This window comes from Gorilla gorilla, chromosome 1 (genome assembly GCF_029281585.2).
Source record: "Gorilla gorilla gorilla isolate KB3781 chromosome 1, NHGRI_mGorGor1-v2.1_pri, whole genome shotgun sequence".
NCBI classification, from domain to species: Eukaryota; Metazoa; Chordata; class Mammalia; order Primates; family Hominidae; genus Gorilla; species Gorilla gorilla.
In genome coordinates this window covers 83,506,952-83,528,325 of record NC_073224.2, presented here as the reverse complement: position 1 = coordinate 83,528,325, position 21,374 = coordinate 83,506,952, and the positions used below count along the sequence as shown (strand labels likewise).

The window sequence follows — 21,374 nt, the reverse complement described above, 5'->3', positions numbered from 1 at the left end:
GTCTGCTGCATTCAATCTGTTGTGACATGCTGTTTTGGCTGACGTGTATGAAAAAATACTATAACTGACTACAAATGTGTAGTTAGAAATGAGGGAAGTACTTTAATATCCTTTTCAGATAATTTGGATATTATCATTTGAATACACACTAAAACTCAAGAAGTAGTTTCTTAAAGGTTAGTTGCCAGATAGAATCTAAAACCATGTGAATGAACTTACGATACTATCACAATAAGATCCATTAATATCTTGCATTTTGAAAGGATCTTTTACCCATACATAAATTTGTAGCATAATACATTGGTCATTTTTAAAATATTGGTTCACTGAGTTATCCAGATCTTCCAAACATTTACCCATTGCATCATGCAATACCAAAAAATAAAAATTAAATTTTAAAAAATCACATGGCCAAAGCAAAGTCAAAGCAGGGAAATATCCTTCCATGTACTTCCACCTTTTCACAGAGTAGAATTTCCCTAAGAATGTGGTTTCAGGGAAAAACCAGGGCCATCAATGCAATATACTACAAATTATATCTAAGATCACGTCCATCTGTAATAAAAATTACTGTGTATTTTAAATTGAAAGGATTATTCATGTGGTTTTCAAAAATATTAAGACTGTTGTTTATTCCTATAATTTTTTTCAACTTTACTTGAGCCAATAAAAGGAAAGAAAGAGGAACAAAGAAAGGCAATGAGAAAATTATGAAAATGAGAAGGAAGAGCAGCATAAGGTGTGGGATGAGGGATGTGAAAAAGCAGGAGGCGGAAAGGAAAGGGGGAAGAGAGATGTGAGAGAGAATGGACGGTAAGAAAATGAGGACGGGACATTAGAGGGAAAGGAAAAGAAGGAAGAGAAGAAATTAATGACTGTTTGTTCTTGGAGAGCCCCATCAAAATGCAACCTGGACCATCAAGTTATTAGAAGCCCATTAGACAAAAATTTCACTCATTCCTAGGAACTAGGTTTATACAATAAATCTACTGTGATTCTACCCAGAATAAGCTATATGAGAATGATAGTTTAATACACACTAAATTTTTTAAAATCTACTGCAATTCTACCCAGAATAAGCTAGATGAGAATGATAGTTTAATACACACTAAAATTTTAAACTTTCCATAAAACTGATTTAGTATCAAATGTTTAATTATTTTAAATCTTGCAAAGTTTTTTTATTATAAAACAAACCAAGTTTCTTAGAAGATTGACCATGTCTAAAAATTGAAAGTAAAATTTTAAAGCATACTCTTTAAATTATTAAACTTATTTTTGACCACACTTTCAGGCCATATTTACAGCACTACTTCATCTTTTCACATTTACTGACTAGTGTTCGCACTTTCAGACTATTAGTCTTTGATATGATACTAATTTTGACAAAGATATTAAAGTGATTCTAGCATTTTGTCCTATTTTCATTTTGTATGCACTTCCCATATTGGTATATGTCTTCTTTATTAAATATTTTCTGTACTATAATTTTAGGCCTAGAAACAAAAAAATATGTGAAGAGGTCACCTAATTTAGCAAACAAGAAAAAAAAAGTCTTCCAATGTCTTTATTTTTATTAAAGTGTTATTATGACAAAGGTTAAGAGATGTTTATAACTAGAGTTAGAAAGCTACTTAACCTCCAGAAAACAGCCAAGAATCTGAAACCAGAATGATTAATACTTTCCATCTATTGAGCTTGTAAACTCTGAAACTGGTTTGAACCAATTTGTGTTTGGAGGCAAGTGAAGTGTAGGAGGTTAGAGTACAAACAAAGACTCAGGCATCTGGGTTCCAGTCCAACTCTGCTATTCATTACCTGGACAAGTGACCTAACCTCCCTAACCCTCTCTTGCCTTATCCATAACAGAAGGAGATCAGAAAACCATAGACCTCTAAGCTTTATCCTAGCAATAATGTCTTACAAAATATTCTTTGTCAATGTTCACTGAGTTTTTTTCTTCTTACTGTCACATAATCCATTAAAAGTCTTGAGTTTTTTCATCCTTTCCTATCATCAAGCTTAATTATCTGTCAATGATACACATCCCAAAGCATCCATTAGATGAACATTGAAAACAAATCCTTCACTTCCAGGGAAAGAAAAATCCAGATGTCCGGAATGCATTTGATGTGGTAGGCACTGTGCTAGATGTGCCATAGATTATGTTGTTTAATCTTTACTGCAATCCCTTGAGGGAAATTTAATTATGTTTTTTAACAAAAAAACTCAACTACATTTACTAAGTTGCCGAAAGTCACTAAGTGCTTCATTCATTCATCCATTTAATAAATATTTACCACTGCTTGCCCTAAGCCAAACATTAATTAAGGAAAATACTATAAAAGAGTATTCAAATGAAAAAAAAAGCCAAACAACTAATGTAATGGGTAATTATAAGAACTATGAAGAAAAGAAGTAAGTGGAAGCTAAGGAGTGAAGGGAGACCTGCATGATATGAAGGAGATTCAGGCAAATATTTGGAGAAAAGGAACAGCATGCACAACCATCTGGAGGCAGAAACACAGCCAGCAAGTAGCGGAGCTAGGACGTAAAATCAGATCTGTTATATGAAAGTTTTTGTGCCTTTCCATCATGCCCACAAAATGAAGATGCACTTCATTTATTTCTGTGGAATCAGCTGTGAGGATAAAAATTTCAATATATCTTCAGCAAAAAACAAATTTATACTCCATCATTACTGAAGACAGTAGTCTAGAAAAGAAGGCTTCAAAGGCTTCTGATTAAAAATGAAGAAAACTTTTCCAGACTGAGCTATAGAGAAGCTTGTAGAAGCACCTTCTCTTGAAAAGAAGCTCAAGGTATAGACTCACATAAGGTGTTGATGAGTAAGAATGTGCTCCAGCCCTAGTGGCTTTGAGACTCATAATTTAGTGGCAAAATTCATTTTTTCCAGACATCATATTATTGAAAAGAATGCAAAGAGAGGAATGAGGTATTACTTTTTTTAGAAGACTTTATTACTTTTACTTGTTCATTAACTTCTACTTTTAGAATCAGAGAATCATGGCATTTCAAGCTGAACAAGAACTTTTTCCTATGATATGTCCCATTGGAATACATTGACCATCCATTGATCCTACCACCACCCCTACTTACACTCACAACATTCCTCAGTGATTTCAGAATCAATATGCTAAAGTCCATGTCTGCAAATCTGCTAGCCAGCTCCCAAGTGCAACAGCAAACACTGATCACCTCCCTCCTTGTAAGTCAACCTCCCTTCATGTATACACATGTCCCCCTTCCAGGTCCACCTTCTCCTCCCCTCAGGGTCCAGCCATGGAACTTTCCATATTGATCCTCCTTCTGCAACTCTTCACCTAGCCTGCCTTGTTCTATAATGTTATCTGTCCTTCCTGAGAATGGATGATTTGTTTCCTACCCACACTGTCTTTCCCAGACTGTACTCACATTCCCCTCTACTCAAGAGCAACCTCCACTCCCCAGGAATTTGTATCTCATCTATTTACTGTGATTAGACAGACAGCCTGGCAAATTTTTTCAGAGTAACTGGAATGTCATGTGATCCTGAAAGAAGACACTGAACTGAGGCATAGTGAGGAAGAAGGATGGGATGGATAACTTCAGACCTTTTATAATACGGCAGAGTCGACAGCCTTAAGGCACAGAGAACAGAACAATCATCCATTGCTTGATAGCACCTTCAAGCCCCTTAAGAGGAAACAAGACTTACATAAAATATAGAATCATTTTTGTATGAGGTGTTAGGAAGGGATCCAGTTTCAGCTTTCTACATATGGCTAGCCAGTTTTCCCAGCACCATTTATTAAATAGGGACTCCTTTCCCCATTTCTTGTTTTTGTCAGGTTTGTCAAAGATCAGATGATTGTAGATGTGTGGTATTATTCCTGAGGGTTCTGTTCTGTTCCATTGGTCTACATCTCTGTTGTGGTACCAGTACCATGCTGTTTTGGTTACACAGCCTTGTAGTATAGTTTGAAGTCAGGTAGCGTGATGCCTCCAGCTTTGTTCTTTTGGCTTAGGATTGACTTGGCAATGCGGGTTCTTTTTTGGTTCCACATGAACTTTAAAGTAGTTTTTTCCAATTCTGTAAAGAAAGTCATTGGTAGCTTGATGGGGATGGCATTGAATGTATAAATTACCCTGGGCAGTATGGCCATTTTCATGATATTAATTCTTCCTATCCATGAGGATGGAATGTTCTTTCACTTGCTCGTGTCCTCTTTTATTTCGTTGAGCAGTGGTTTGTAGTTCTCCTAGAAGAGGTCCTTCATGTCCCTTGTAAGTTGGACTCCTAGGTATTTTATTCTCTTTGAAGCAATTGTGAATGGGAGTTCACTCATGATTTGGCTCTCTGTTTGTCTGTTACTGGTGTATAAGAATGCTTGTGATTTTTGTACATTGATTTTATATCCTGAGACTTTGCTGAAGTTGCTTATCAGCTTAAGGAGATTTTGGGCTGAGACAATGGGATTTTCTAAATATACAATCATGTCATCTGCAAACAGGGACAATTTGACTTCCTCTTTTCCTAATTGAATACCCTTTATTTCTTTCTCCTGCCTGATTGCCCAAGCCAGAATTTCCAACACTATGTTGAATAGGAGTGGTGAGAGAGGGCATCCCTGTCTTGTGCCAGTTTTCAAAGGGAATGCTTCCAGTTTTTGCCCATTCAGTATGATATTGGCTGTGGGTTTGTCATAGATAGCTATTATTATTTTGAGATACATTCCATCAATACCTAATTTATTGAGAGTTTTTAGCATGAAGGGCTGTTGAATTTTGTCGAAGGCCTTTTCTGCATCTATTGAGATAATCATGTGGTTTTTGTCTTTGGTTCTGCTTATATGCTGGATTACATTTATTGATTTGTGTATGTTGAACCAGCCTTGCATCCCAGGGATGAGGCCCACTTGATCATAGTGGATAAGCTCTTTGATGTGCTGCTGGATTCGGTTTGCCAGTATTTTATTGAGGATTTTTGCATCAATGTTCATCAGGGATATTGGTCTAAAATTTCCAACTGAGGAACGCAGCTCCTCACCAGCAATGGAACAAAGCTGGACAGAGAATGACTTTGACGAGTTGGGAGAAGAAGGCTTCAGATGATCAAACTTCTCCGAGCTAAAGGAGGATGTTCGAACCCATTGCAAAGAAGCTAAAAACCTTGAGAAAAAGATTGGACAAATGGCTAACTAGAATAACCAGTGTAGAGAAGACCTTAAATGACCTGATGGAGGTGAAAACCATGGCACGAGAACTACATGACACATGCACAAGCTTCAGTAGCTGATTCGATCAACTGGAAGAAAGGCGATCAGTGACTAAAGATCAAATGAATGAAATGAAGCAAGAAGAGAAGTTTAGAGAAAAAACAGTAAAAAGAAATGAACAAAGCCTCCAAGAAATATGGGACTATGTGAAAAGACCAAATCTACGTCTGATTGGTGTACCTGAAAGTGACTGGGAGAATGGAACCAAGTTGGAAAACACTCTTCAGGATATTATCCAGGAGAACTTCCCCAACCTAGCAAGGCAGGTCAACATTCAAATTCGGGAAATACAGAGAATGCCACAAAGATACTCCTCGAGAAAAGCAACTCCAAGACACATAATTGTCAGCTTCACCAAAGCTAAAATCTATACCTTGCAGGAATAAAGGTTACCTTGCAGATTCTCAAAGATGTATAATCAGGCAAATGATGCATTCAATTGTAAGTTTTAGTGTTCCTTTTATTTTGAGTGTTTTTATTCACATAAGTTGCAACTTTATTGCTCAGGGAAATAGTCGCTGAATTAAAATCAATGAAAAATTTGAAAGACTATTTCTTTTTTTGAGTCTTGGCTGAAACTGGATCCCTTCCTTACACCTTATACAAAAATTAATTCAAGATGGATTAAAGACTTACATGTTAGACCTAAAACCATAAAAACCCAGAAGAAAACCTAGGCAATACCATTCAGGACATAGGCATGGGCAAGGACTTCATGTCTAAAACACTAAAAGCAATGGCAACAAAAGCCAAAATTGACAAATGGGATCTAATTAAACTCAAGAGCTTCTGCACAGCAAAAGAAACTACCATCAGAGTGAACAGGCAACCTACAGAATGGGAGAAAATTTTTGCAATCTACTCAGCTGACAAAGGGCTAATATCCAGAATCTACAAAGAAGTCAAACAAATTTACAAGAGAAAATCAAACAACCCCATCAAAAAGTTGGCGAAGGATATGAACAGGCACTTCTCAAAAGAAGACATTTATGCAGCCAACAGACACATGAAAAAATGCTCATCATCACTGGCCATCAGAGAAGTGCAAATCAAAACCACAATGAGATACGATCTCACACCAGTTAGGACGGTGATCATTAAAAAGGCAGGAAACAACAGGTGCTGGAGAGGGTGTGGAGAAATAGGAACACTCTTACACTGTTGGTGGGACTGTAAACTAGTTCAACCATTGTGGAAGACAGTGTGGTGATTCCTCAAGGATCTAGAACTAGAAATACCATTTGACCCAGCCATCCCATTACTGGGTATATACCCAAAGGATTATAAATCATGCTGCTATAAAGACACATGCACACGTATGTTTATTGTGGCACTATTCACAATAGCAAAGACTTGGAACCAACCCAAATGTCCATCAGTGATAGAGTGGATTAAGAAAATGTGGCACATATACCCCATGGAATACTACGCAGCCAAAAAAAGGATGAGTTAGCGTCCTTTGTAGGACATGGATGAAGCTGGAAACCATCATTCTCAGGAAACTATCACAAGGAAAGAAAACCAAACACCGCATGTTCTCACTCATAGGTGGGAATTGAACAATGAGAACACTTGGACACAGGAAGGGGAACATCACACACCGGGGCCTGTCGTGGGGTGGAGGGAGTGGGGAGGGATAGCATTAGGAGATATACCTAATGTAAATGACGAGTTAATGGGTGCAGCACACCAACATGGCACACGTGTACATATGTAACAAACCTGCACGTTGTGAGCACGTGGACCCTAGAACTTAAAGTATAATAATAATAATTTAAAAAAAAGAAAAGCTAAGATCTATATCTTGCAGGAATAAAGGCTACCTTGCAGATTTCCAAAGACCTATAATCAGGCAAATGACGCATTCAATTGTAGGTTTTAGTGTTCCCTTTATTTTGAGTGTTTTTATTCAAATAAGTTGCAACTTTATTGTTCAGAGAAGTCACTGAATTAAAATCAATGAAAAATTCGAAAGACTATTTCTTTTTTTGAGTCTTGGCTCTCCTTTTGATGCAGGATTTTTTGCTCTTTAGTTCAGCTAAAATCTGGTTCTTGTGTCACAACCAGGAAAAATTAGGTACGTGGACACATTGAAATGTGGAGAGAGCAGAATTAAAAGAAAGCTCTCAGAGAAAAAAGGGGGGCCTTTCAACAGGCTTCCACCTCACAGATTGAATACCAGGCCACCACACATGAGCTGAAAAGGCCAGGCTTCTCCCTAATTTATAAGGCGTGGATTCCAGGTGGGTCCACCCCATTGTCCCAGTGCACAGGTGGGCCCTTATTCTGAGCCATTCCATATTGATTTATTTCCCTTACTATACATGTGTTCAGGGACAGAATGTCTTTGAACTTGACATGTGAGTTGTAATGCACAGTAAAGTAGGAAAACCCAAGGAGCTTGTCTACACATACTACGCATGTGTTAAGGGACAGAATTTTTCACTGTGGGCACTTTTAGGTAAGCTCCCTGTGCACAATGGCCTGGGCAGCATTTGGCTGTCTCCTTCTCTATCAGTTTTATGAGGTGTATAACCTTTTAAAAAATGTGTAAAACTTATTTTTATTTTACTGTATTGTGGCAAGAACACAACGTGAGATCTCAACAAATTTTTAAGTGTACAATAAATTATTGTTGACTGTAAGTACCATGTCGTTCAGCAGATCTCTAGAGCTTATTCATCTTGCTGGACTTAATGCCTGTTGATTACTAACCCTCCATATTTCCTTCCACTCCATTTATTTTATTTGTTAAAATTATTTCCCTTCAAATTATTTTTTATTTTTAATTGTGGCAAAATATATATAATAAAATTCACCAACTTAAAAAAATATATAGAATCATTTGTTGGGACTGGTAGGTGCTATTGATGCATATATTTTTCTGCTGAAAAGCCATTCCTTTCCTAAGTAATTTAAATTCAGATCACAAACTAATTACAAGCCATGAGAGTCAATAATCTGACTAACCATCCATCCCCAGCACCTATGTGTTTTAGTTACTTTTGAATATTTCTACCAGTAGTCTCCTCATCTTAGCTTCAACACTCAATGGTCAGGGTTTATCACCTTTCTACAGAATCAATTCCATCTATAGATTACTCTAGGAAACACCTTCCTTGCAATGTCTTCAAATCCAGCTTCTGATACGTGGTTCCCTTATATTTGTAAGTTAAGTGCCTAGGAATTCCAAGGCACAGTGTTTTCTGGGGCTTCCTGTAAAGCAAGCATCAGTTATTTCAAAAAAAAAAAAACAGGAGATAGTGCAGGGTTTGGTGATAAAATAAGGGGTAGAAGAGTTAGAAAAAAAGATGTTAAGAAATGTTTTGCCTGTATACCCCCATGTTTATTGTAGCACCCCCATGTTTGTTGTTTATTCACAATAGCCAAAATATGGAATCAATCTAGGTCTCCAACAGCAGATGAATGGATGGAGAAAATATGATATATATACACACTGGGCTATTATCTAGCCATAAAACCAATAAAATCCTGCCATTCACAGCACCATGGATGGAACAGGAGGACATAATATTAAGTGAAACTAGCCAGGAACAAAAAACTAAACACCAGATATTTTTACCCATATGTGGAAGCTAAAAAAAAGTTGATCTCACAGGAGTACAAAATAGAATTAATGGAGGATATTAGAGACTGGGAAGGGTAGGAGGAAAAGGGAATTAGGAAGAGATTTGATATCACTTGGATGCAAGGTTCATTCAACATACATGATATGGTTGGGCTGTGTCCCCCCACCAAAATCTCGCCTTGAATTGTAATAATCCCCACATGTCAAGGGTAGAGCCAGATGGAGATAATTGAATCATGGGGGTGATTTCCCCCATATTGTTCTCATGGTAGTAAATAAGTCTCATGAGAGTTGATGGTTTTATAAACGGGAGTTGTCTTGCACAAGCTGTCTTGCCTGCTGTCATGTAAGATGTGCCTTTCTTTCTCCTTTGCTTTCCACCATGACTGTGAGACTGCCCCAGCCATGTGGAATTGTGAGTCCATTAAACCTCTCCTTTATAAATTATCCAGTCTCTGGTGTGTCTTTATTAGCAGCGTGAGAACAGACTAATACAATATGCAAATCAATAAATGTGAATCATCACATAAACACAACTAAAGACAAAAACTACATGATTATCTCAATAGATGAAGAAAAGGCTTTTGATAAAATTCAACGTCCAAGGAACATACTTTAAAATAATAGGAGCCAGGCCAGAGCAATCAGGCAAGAGAAAGAAACAAAAGGCATGCAAATAGGAAGAGAGGAAGTCAAACTATCCATGCTTGCAGATGACATGATTCTATATCTAGAAAATCCCACAGTCTCAGCCCAAAAGCTCCCTGGGCTGAAAAGCAAGTTCAGCAAAGTTTTGGTATACAAAATCAATGTACAAAAATCAGTAGCATTCTTATACACTAATAGCATCCAAGCCAAGAGTCAACTCAGGAATGCAATCCCATTCACAATTGCCACAAAAAGAATAAAATGCCTAGTAATACAGCTAATCAGGGAAGTGAAAGATCTGTACAATGAAAATTACAAAACACTGCTCAAAAAAATCAGAAATGACACAAACAAATGTAAGAATATTTCATGCTCATTGATAGGAAGAATCAATATCATTAAAATAGCCATACTGCCCAAAGCAATTTACAGATTCAATGCTATTCCTATCAAACTACCAATGACATTCTTCACTGAACTAGAAAAAACTATTCTAAAATTCATGTGGAACCAAAAATGAGCCAGAATAGCCAAGGCAATCCTAAACAAAAAGAACAAAGCTAGGGTAATCACATTGCCCAACTTCAAACTGTACTACAAGGCTACAGTAACCGAAACAGCATGGTACTGGTATAAAAACAGACACATAGAACAATGGAACAGAATAGAGAGCCCAGAAATAAAGCTACACACCTACAACCATCTGATCTTTGACAAAGCTGACAAAAACAAGCAATGGTAAAAGGACTTCCTAGTCAATAAATGGTGCTGGGAAAACAGCCTAGCCATATGCAGAAGATTGAAAATCTCCTTACACCATATCGAAAAATCAACTCAAGATAAATTAAAGACCTAAATGCAAAACTTAAAAATTTAAAAACCCTGGAAGATAACCTAGGCGATACCATGCTGGACATAGAAAATGGCAAAGATTTCACAACAAAAATGCCAAAAGCAATTGCAATAAAGCAAAAATTGGCAAATGGGACCCTAAAGAAGCTCTTGAACTAACGAGCTTCTTCACAACAAAAGAAACTGTCAGAGGAAACAGGCAACCTACAGAATGGGAGAAAAATATCTGCAAACTCTACATCTGACAAATGTCTAATATCCAGAATGTACAAGGAACTTAAACAAACATACAAGCAAAAACACCACCCCTTTAAAAAGTGGGCAAAGGACATGAACAGACACTTTTCAAGAGAAGATATACATGCGGCCAACAAACATGAAAAATACTCAATATCACTAATCATTAGGGAAATAAAAATCAAAACCACAATGAGATCCCATGTTACACCAGTCAGAATGGCTATTACTAAAAAGTCAAAAAATAACAGATGCTCATGAGGTAGTAGAGAAAAGGGAACACTTATACACTGCTGGTGGGAGTGTAGATTAGTTCAGTCATTGTGGAGTGAACTCAGTTTTCTCACCTGAAAATGCAGGGAGAAGTTTTAGAAGCCAAAAAAGGGGTATTAGATGAGCCCTAAGACCTCAGGGGGAGAGAGAACAAAATAATTGGCTTTGGCATCATTCTAATTCAAACTCCAATTCTGCCACTTTGTGTGTTTGATGTTCTGTCACTGAGAACATGTTAAGCTTCCCTGAGCCTGTTATCTCTCCAAGATGTTGATGGTGATTGCTACCTCACTGAACTACTGTATAATTAAATGATGTTTCAAATATCCATTCTTGGCACTCAAGAAATGCAACTTTCCCTTTCTTCCTTCTTTCAGTAATCCACTCCAGTATTCAACACGTCCAATTCACATCAGAGTTATGCCTGCCCTCCAGAGCAGGAACAAAAATCTGCTGGCCCAAGGATCCATTAATAACCGCTGACATCCCAAATTAATAGCATCAATTTTGAACTTTCAGAAGGAAGCAAATAAGCCATGGTGGGAGGACAGTTAAGAAAAACTCCCTATATATTTGGGTTTTGCTCTCTCAGTCTTTCAGGGTAACCAAGACCCAGTTAAACGCAGGGCATAGGAATCTTAATTCTTCTCTCAACTGAAATCATCTGTCCACCCACAGTGTCACAACAAATAAGGCATCTGATATTTATGAAAAGTTTTCAATATGTTCTGTCACTTTTTTTCCCCCTAACTTCATTCTTGCAAAGATCCTCCAGGGCAGGTAGAGCAGATCCTGTTATCCTCATCTAACAGAAGAGATGTCTGTGATCAAGCAGCTTGGAACAGAGCTGAAAGAAAGGTGCGGGTCTCTTGTCTTGCACTCCAAGTTTCTTTCTGCATATCATGATGTCCTCAGTGTCTATTTGTCCTCACTGGGAGGAGTCCAAAGTGGCAATAAGAGAATTGGCTCAGTGGGACCGGGCGCAGTGGCTCACACCTATAATCCCAGCACTTTGGGAGGCTGAAGTAGGCGAATCACTTGAGTCCAGGAGTTCGAGACTAGCCTGGCCAACATGATGAAATCTCATCTCTACTAAAACCACAAACAATTAGCCAGGCGTGGTAGCACATACCTGTAATCCCAGCTACTTGGGAGGCTGAGGCAGGAGAATCACTTGAACTGGGAGGTGTAGGCTGCAGTAAGCAGACATCACGCCACTGTACTCCAGCCTGGGTGACAGAGCATGACTCTGTCTCAAAAAAAGAAAAGAAAAAAAGAGAATTGGCTCAGTGGTTGAGTCAAACTCCAAAAGTCAGTTTCCTACTACCTGGCCCCCACATTCAACAACTAGCTTCCTTCCTTCTTTCTTTCCTTCCTCATTCCTTCCTCCCTACCTTTTTTATTTCTTAAGAATAAATACACAGAATTGAGTTAAATAAAACCCCACTTTGTGGCACACTATCATTATCAGTCAAGGTAGGGCCTCTTGTTGGCTGTATCTTACTTTATTATATTTTCATCTTTATTTCCCATCTACAATCCCACTTCCCTTTTCCCCTCCATAGACATTCTCTTTCCAATCCACCTTTCAAACATCTACTTAGAGATATTTTTAAAATATATGGCATGTTTCATGTTGGAGTTTCAATTTAAATAAAAGCGATTAAATCTAAGTGCTATCCTGTTTCTCAAGTTATTTTTATTCAATATTATATTTCTGAGGTCTATCCATGTTGCTAAATGTAAACTTAAATTATTATTTTTAACTGATACTGAGAATCTGATCATACAGTCACACTTTATATATTGCCTTGGCAATCAGTGGTCATCTAGTTTGCTTCCAATTCTTTGCTATCACAATTACCACTTGGCTGAATACCCTCATAAACATTTCCTTGATGACTTCACTGGGATATATTATTAGTAACAAAGGTGCTAGTCATGAGTACAAGTATGCCTAATTTCAAAAATTATGTCAGGGTGCACTGCAGAATAGCTGTACCTGTTCACACTGTCCCCAGCAGAGCATGAGGAACCCAGTCCCCTATCCTCACCAGCACTTGATATTATCTGACTTTCTCATGTTTGCCAAATGATGAGTGTAAAGTAGTATTGTTATTTTGACAGCATTTCCTTGATTACTATTAAGATTTAGCATCTCTTTAGTATTTACTAGCCATCAGGATTTCTCTTTCTGCCAATTGTCTAGCCACATCATTTACCTATTTTTTCTATTGAATTTACTATCTTTTCTTGATTTGTAGGAGTTTCTTTTACCTTCTAGCCATCTATCTCTTCTAGATTTAGACCTCACTATGACACACATACTTCCTATTTCTACAAAAGTCAAGAAAAAACTTTGTTGGGAAAATGAAATAGAATGGAGCCTAGTCTTACCAGGAACCTCTCCCCAACCCCAACACATTCCAGAGACTATTAATGTAGTTTCAGAAGATCAGTTTACACCCAGTAAAGATACTGAGCTGCCTGTTAAACCAATTTCCTTATTCTCTGTCCTCTGCCACATTTCAATAATGTTACTGGAACTCCCTAAAAAAATCCTGTGACCCCCCTGATCTGAATATATATTGACTTCTTTTCCTTTTGCATGAAGAAGACGGTGCCTGCAGTTCTTAGCAAGGGACTAGGAGCATCCATTTGTCTTTTATCCAGAGGATAGACCATACATTTGGAAAGTAAGCATGTGTTGTGATTACTCTCTATCCACAGCATTAGTAAAAGAGAAAGTCTGCACTACTCTCTATTCACAGCATTAGTAAAGGAGAAAGTCTGCAGCTTATAAAGAGTACAGGATGGCTGAGCACATGATGTCTGAAACTGCCCAGATGAGATTGGCAACAGTTTATTAGTCACATATACTTACAGGCTGAGGGAATGAATATACCCATGCCATGAGGGACCACACAGGGACAACAGAGTGAGCCAGCAGAGGCTGTGGGAGGCAGGCTTAGAAGTGACAAGAGAATGGGGTGACCCTTGTTTCCTGTGGGAGGATGTGATTTGCTTGCTTGAATAATTTCATGGGCTGCAGGAAGGTGAAACCCATTAGGTGGAAGACGAGGTAGGGTGAAGCTGGTCTGGCTGATATGGGAACTGCCCAAGTGGATAGCCTTTTGCATTGCGTGAGACTCTGTTAAGAGCAGGTGACATCTGACAAGAGTAGGGGAACTTACAGCCAGGCCTTTGGGGGCCTGCAAGTCTCGAAGATGTTAAAGAAGCACTTGGAATTTTAGGTCTTACAATATGTAATGCTTAGAGTTTCACAATGAGAAGTCTGTTTTTTCTACTAATCATACTTGCTTGACTTGAAATATATGGAAGAAAAATGTGCCCCTCCCAGTCTGAAGAGGGAGATTAGAGTGTTATAAGTGGATAGCACTCCAGGCCACAGTATTTTCCCGAGGATAAAGTTAGAGTGGCCAAAATACTCACTCTCCTTTTAAAATGATCATCTGGTTATGACAGAAGTATTCCTGCTTTTTAATCCACCCTCCAAACACCAAGAAACTGAGCCAGTATGGGGGCCCCGAACCATTCAGCTATTTAGAGACTCCCTTCTTTAGGCAGGACAGAGGAAACAGAAAATAACAGGACATTGCTTGACAATTAGTTTTATAGGAAATAGAGAACAGAATTCTTTGGCTACTAGTAGGTTCATTTTACTTTGAGTAAAAGAATTAGAGTAGCACTGAGATCAGAGAAGGAATTCATTCTCCTGTGGTGGGCGGAATAATGACCTATGAGTATGTCACCTCACATGGTCAAGGGATTTTGCAAGCATGATTAAATTAAGGAACTTTAAAGATTAGGGGGGATTATCCAGGTGGGCCCAATCAAATCATGTGAGTCCCTAAAAGCAGAGGACCTTTCCAGAAGTAGATGTGACAATGGGCAAATAGTCAGAGAGGGATGGAGTGATGTGGTTTTTGAAGATGGAGGGAGGAACCATGAGCCACTGAACATGAGCAGGCTGTAGAGACTGGCAAAGGAAGGGAAGCAGAGTGTCCCCTGCAGTCTACCAAAGGAGTGCAGCCGTGCTGTGAGACTCATGTGCTTCCAATCTACAAAACTGTAAAATAATAAATGTTTGTGTTTAAAGCCGCTAATTTTGTGGTACTTTGTTATATTAGAAAGCTAAGACACATCCCTAATTTTGAAACAGTTTCTATAAGCTTTATGAAATTAACCAGGTAAGAAGTTGGTGGGGGGTGGGCACAAAAATTAACCAAGCTTGTGACACATTCCACATTAATCATGAGGTCAACTTGCTCTCTGACCTCCTTGCTCATAGTTGCTTAATGCCTATTGCCCCAGGATCAAATAGACCTCTCACAAGATGGTAGTTACCCTTAACTACTCTATAGACAACAACTTAAGCACTGTGAATTGTTAAGTTCCATTTGAGATATTCTTCCAGGTCCTACACATCAATAAAACTACTGATCCAGCTGATCTGAAGGACCCAACAGAAGCCAACTCACCAAAGAATGCAGTTTCCACAGCCCGATTATTTCATCCCCCTTATCCCAACCAATCAATAATCCCATTTTCCAGCCCCTTACCCTCCACAGTCCTCTTAAGAGCTTCAGCCCAGAACTCCTTGGGCAAGTGGATTTGCGGGTCTCTTCCCATCTCCTCACTCACCACCATGTGATTATTAAATTCTTTCTCTACTGCAAACCCTGCTGTCTCAGTGTAATTGGTCTGTTACTGTGCAGTGGGTACATGAACCTGTTGGTCCGATTTTGGCAAGAATAAAAATAGGCATATAGCTATCCCCAAAACAAAACATGAAAAAGCTAGTCACAACTTCCACCTGACAAAAACCTTAGCCCTTCCACTTTTATATCATCAACCCCTGCCATATGTCCTCTCCACTATCTGCTCATGCCTACTCATCAACACACAGTGGTGGCATCTCTGCTTCTTCTCTCTTTTGATCCTGAGTCCCAGGATACACTAAAACCTGCCCATTCTTCTCATATCCCTGTCTTCCCCATATCATGGGTTTGTGGTGAGGCTATTTTGCAGTCCCCTCTTTTATGTGTCTGCTTTCAGTTTTGTCCCCATCTACTTCACAACCATTTTAATCATTGCTCTGTCACCTTAGAGTAGGCTAGGAAATGTGTATCTTGATACATCATTGCAAGGAGTTTTCAAGAACAGGGAGCAGCTTCTTGCAATTTCCAAATTATGTCAATTCACTAAGCTTTTTAGCAGCCCCTTCATAGCCACGTTTTCTTCTCCTGATCTTGTAAATATTTGCATATTGATGAATCAATGTTAAACATTCAGAATAAAATTAAGTCTATCGTTTTGGGAGTTACAAGACTAGAATCAAATAACAACATTCCAAATGAAATAGATTATGTATTATGTCTTAGGGCTGAGTCCCATGTCTGGTATGACATGGTAGAAATGAGGGAAGTGTCAGCTAGACAGTGCAACAGTTCCTAAATACAGCTAATTCCATTTAAGCAAAAGCTTTGAGCTAGAGATGACTATTAAAACATAAACCCTCGAATTAAAAAAAATTGGGGGTAGCACATGGAGTTTTCCATTATGTTCACAGCCGCGCAAATGACATTTGGATATGTGTACACAATAAGTTACTTTGTACTGTGTAGCATAGCATAATCTGAATAACTTTTTGCAGATTGTGTGCTTGTGTATGTGTGTGTGTGTCTATAAGAAATGCATGCTTATAGAGTGTGTTAGTTCTCAGTTCTGTTTCTATGTAATTGGATCTTTTCTTTCCCATGCTATTTTAGAAGGACATTGATAGATAAACCTGATGCGATCTTAATTTTATCTAATGTGGTCTTAACTTTATCTATATGATGACTAGTATGGGCTATACTAGATCATTAGTTCTCAAACTAAATTTTTCACTTCTACAGAAGAGAAAAGGAAACAAGTGAACGTAACTTAGAGGGTGCCACCACAGCTTCAATCAAAGCACCTTCCTTTTAGTTGTTTTCTCTTTGATTTTGGTATATTCCACTTCAAAATAGCAAAAAGTAGACATTACCTTCTTTTAAAAATGTTTTAAAACCACTGGACTAGGTGATCAATAAAGATACTCATCTGTGGTTTTATAGATAAAAAACATTTTGCTGATGCTGATACTATATTTATTATTTTTCTTGAATATTTAATTTCTCATTGAGACAATATTTGCTTTTATAGAGATTATTCCAGGTTTCCTTGCTTTCTTCCTCATTCAGAATATTCAGTTACTACAAACAAAATGACAAGCTCTTTATTTGCTTTGTTTCGTTTTGTGTGTCCCTTTTAACTGACACATAATAACCATACATATTTATGGGGTACAGCGTGATGTTTCCATACATGTATACATTGCATAATGATTAAGTCAGGGTATTTAGCTTATCCATTACTGCATATGTTTATCATCTATTTGTGGTGAGGAAATTCAAAATCCTCTCTTCTAGCTATTTTGAAATATACAATATTGTTAACCATAGTCACCCTACTGTGCAATAGAGCATCAGAACCTATTCCTTCTAACTGTAACTTTTTACCTGTTGACCAAAATCTCCCTAAGACCCCCTTTCTTCTCCCCTTCCCCTCTGCTGACCAATATTTTACTCTGTGCTTCTATGAGATCTACTTTTTTAGATTCCGCATATGAGTGAGATTATGTGGTATCTGTCTTTCTGTGCCTGGTTTATTTCACTTAATAATGTCTTCCAGGTTCATCCATGTTGCCATGAATGATAGAATTTTATTCATTTTGTTGCTGAATAGTATTCCATTGAGTTTTTGTACTACATTTTTTTACCCATTCATCCACCAATGGACACTTAGGTTTATTTCATATCTTGGCTGTTGTGAATAGTGTTGCAATAAACACGGGAATTTCAAATACTGACTACATTTCCATTGGATATATGCTGAGTAGGGGAATTGCTGGATCTTATTTAGGGTAGTCCTATTTTTAATTTTTTGAGAAACATCTATACTTTTTTTATTTTACTTTAAGTTCTGGGATACATGTGCAGAATGTGCAGGTTTGTTACATAGGTATACATGTGCCATGGTGGTTTGCTGCACCTATTAACTGGTCACCTTGGTTTTAAGCCCCATATGCATTAGGTATTTTTCCTAATGTTCTCCATCCCCTTGCCCCCAGCTCCCCAACAGGTCCCAGTGTGTGTTGTTCCCCTCCCTGTGTCCATGTGTTCTCATTGTTCAACCATTTGACCCAGCAATTCCATTACTGGGTATATACTCAAAGGATTATAAATCATTCTACTATAAAGACACATGCACACATATATTTATTGCAGCTATTTACAATAGCAAAGACTTGGAACCAACCTAAATGCCCATCAATGATAGACTGGATAAACAAAATGTGACACATATACACCTCTATACTATTTTCAAACTGACAGGTTTTTAACGAGAACTTCCTAAGAAATGCTGAACATAAATTTGCTGAATATGTTCAGCAATAGTGCTGATGAGTGAAATATTTTTACCCATTTATTAGCACACATACTAAAGTACTAGATGTAAAGATCTTTTTTTCCTCTCAGATCTTAATTGCCACTTATGATAAAGTATGTGCAAAAAGTAATAATGCAACCTTGCAACCTCTATTCCTTCCTGGTCCCACACACACCACCACCAAAACAACCGATCAGTGTTAGTCTCTCTGGGTCTTCTGTCCTCCAGATATTCTCTCTTTTGCTTTTCAAACATTCCAAAGTCTAAGACAAGAACTTGCCAAACTTGGCAGTATCTCTACTTTGCCTATAAGGGCTAGATCTTCATTTCTATATCTTTTTTTCCTATTTTTATAGTGCCTCCTTCTTTTCCCAGGGAATCTAATGCCTTAAATATTGTCTCCTCTCCTCCCCTACCAAACCTTGTCTCAGAAAAAGATGAATAAACTCTATCAAAGTTTATATTGGCAATAAAGCAAAATGTGTCCTCCTACTCAGTGATGGGTGCCCTTTTAAGAGGGGATTCTGACCAATTAGTACTATCTGTATGGGCTGTCTCTGGAGGTAAGGAGTTCCCTGTCACTGAGTATCACTGCAACTGGCACTGGATAACCCTTAACATAAAAAATGAAAAAGAGAAGTTAAAGCATAGAAGGGTGAGTTAGACTAGATATGGTGTGAGATTTCCTCCAAACCTGTGGCTCCATGGAAAAGCAGAATACAGAGTATGTTCTGAAGGAGGAGGGAGAGAAAAGATACATCTGAGCTGAGTTTTAGTGAGATTTTTTTTAAAGATTAATAGGAAAAATTATAAGTTCTAGGGGGAACTGGGCCTACCCAAGATTCTCAACTGAGGGCATTGAGCAGAAAGGAGAGAAACTTAAACCTCAGCCAGTTGACAATAGTGGCCACTGAATTCATCTTTTCTCTATTTCATAGTTTTACCTAGAGCTAAACAAAGTTTCAGTTATCTCTGACCCAGTTTGGCATTTTTTGTTTGTTTTTTAAAATCATCAAAACAAGGAAAAGATGGTAGAGATTAAAATGCTACATGTCTACATGTCTTCAGTGATGTAGGAAAGTATAAGTTTATTTGAAAACTTGATCCTACTAAAGTCAAATGACTAATTAATTAAAAAGCTATTTAATTTGTCCCTACTATGTGCCAACCTTCGTGATACATTTATGAATAGCTGGATATGGTCTCTGCCATCTCTGAGTTTATAAGCCAGCAGAAATGATAAGACTTTTAAACAAGAATTTATAATAAAGTGAACAAGTGTTACATTAAAGAAGTTCAAAGCCCTTATAGCCTCATCGCTTACTTAATGAAGAAGAATAGAAAGTGTCCAGGAGAAATGAATATTTAAGCTGATGAACAGGACTTGAGGGGTTCTAGATAGATAGAACAGCATATGAAAAGTTCCAGGCCAGGCACAGTGGCTCGCACCTGTAATCCCAGCACTTTGGGAGGCCGAGGCGTGTGGATCATGAGGTCAGGAGATTGAGACCATCCTGGCTAACACTTCAAAATCCCGTCTCTATGAAAAATGCAAAAAAAAATTAGCTGGGCCTGGTGGCACACATCTGTAGTCTCAGCTACCCAGGAGGTTGAGGCAGGAGAATTGCTTGAACCTGGGAGGCGGAGGTTGCAGTGAGCCAGATTGCACCACTGCACTCCAGCCTAAATGACAGAGTGAGACTCTGTCAAAAAAAAAGGAAGAAAGAAAGAAGGAAAGAAAGAAGGAAGGAAGGAAGGAAGGAAGGAAGGAAGGAAAGAAGGAAAGAGGGAGAAAGAAAGAGAGAGGGAGAAAGAAAGAAAAAGAAAGAAGGAAGGAAGGAAGGAAGGAAAGAAAGAAAGAAAGAAAGAGAAAGAAAGGAAGGGAAGGAAGGAAGGAGAAAAGAAAAGAAAAGTTTCATGAAAGAAAGAATAAAGGAAGAAAGAAAAGAAAAAAGAAGTTTCACATGGGAGAGAGACCTTTTCAAGATGCCAAATAAAATTAATCATGGTGGGATTATAAGTGGGTAGAGACAAGACAAGAGAGGCAGGCGGGAGCCAGACACATGAAATATCTTGTAAGTCATGTTACAAATTTGGAGCTTATGCTAACAGCAATGGAAAGCTGCCAAAGTATGCTGAGCATACTCCCTGTTCGTCAGTGCACCTGAGAAGCCATTCTATAGCTAACTATCCTATATATACGGCATCTAGTGGCTAAATTGAGCTCTTTATTTTAATCTACTTGATTATTTTTTATTTGTTCTATGAAAACTTTTAAAGGTTTTCATTAATGGGATTTTAAGTAAGAACATGACATAATAATTTAAGTTTTAGAAGTTTTACTTTGACAACAACATGAATAAAAGATGAACGAGTAGCCAACTAAAGGAAAGAAGGTAAGAAAGGTAAATACGCAGGTTGGGGAAACAGTGGATGATCTTTTAGGAAGTAGAGTTGACAAGACTTAATTAAGTAGAAGGGAGGGATAGGGAGAAGACCAGAGTTAAGGATGAGTTTCTGGCTGGGACAACTGAATTCATGACAGGACCATTCTTCAAGGTGGGAAATACTAGAGAGTGAGCAGGTTTGCAGAGGCAGAAAGAGGTAAGCTCAGTTTTGAACATATCAAAATTGAGATACATTTTAAAGCAACAAGAGGACTTGTGAATGCTGAAAAGTTGACCTAGATATCAGGGAAAAGATCTTTGTTAGTCTCTGAGGACATCTCTCATATTAACAAAATGCAAGCTTGAGGGAACTATCCAAAAATAAAACTGTCCATTCAATTTCTACAATATCATAGCAAGGGAAAACTATACTCTTAGTATCTCTTAGAAAGCTACACTCTGGTAGAGCTAAGTGTTCTGTTCCTTGTGATGTCATTCTTTTAGCAGTGCCACACCCAGTACACCACAGGGTGGGAGGACACAAGAAAAGGGCAAAACTCAGCTGGGCTGTGAAGTCAGTGGGTGGACCTGGGCAGGGCACTCATGACTTCT

The 21,374-nt window shown here is 38.1% G+C and overlaps 1 protein-coding gene across 4 annotated transcripts in view; it reads right to left on the bottom strand.

The window, feature by feature from the left end:
* The window catches only part of TNFSF4 (TNF superfamily member 4), a 305,662-nt gene that overhangs the window by 51,997 nt on the left and 232,291 nt on the right, over nucleotides 1-21,374 (bottom strand). Inside the window, exon 3 of one of the 4 annotated variants that reach the window (XM_063710796.1) lies at nucleotides 12,011-12,127. The exons of the other annotated variants lie outside the window; for them this stretch is intronic. The gene's annotated coding sequence lies outside the window, so the exon portion shown is untranslated. The remainder of the gene's footprint in view (nucleotides 1-12,010; nucleotides 12,128-21,374) is intronic. 4 annotated transcript variants of the gene reach the window in all.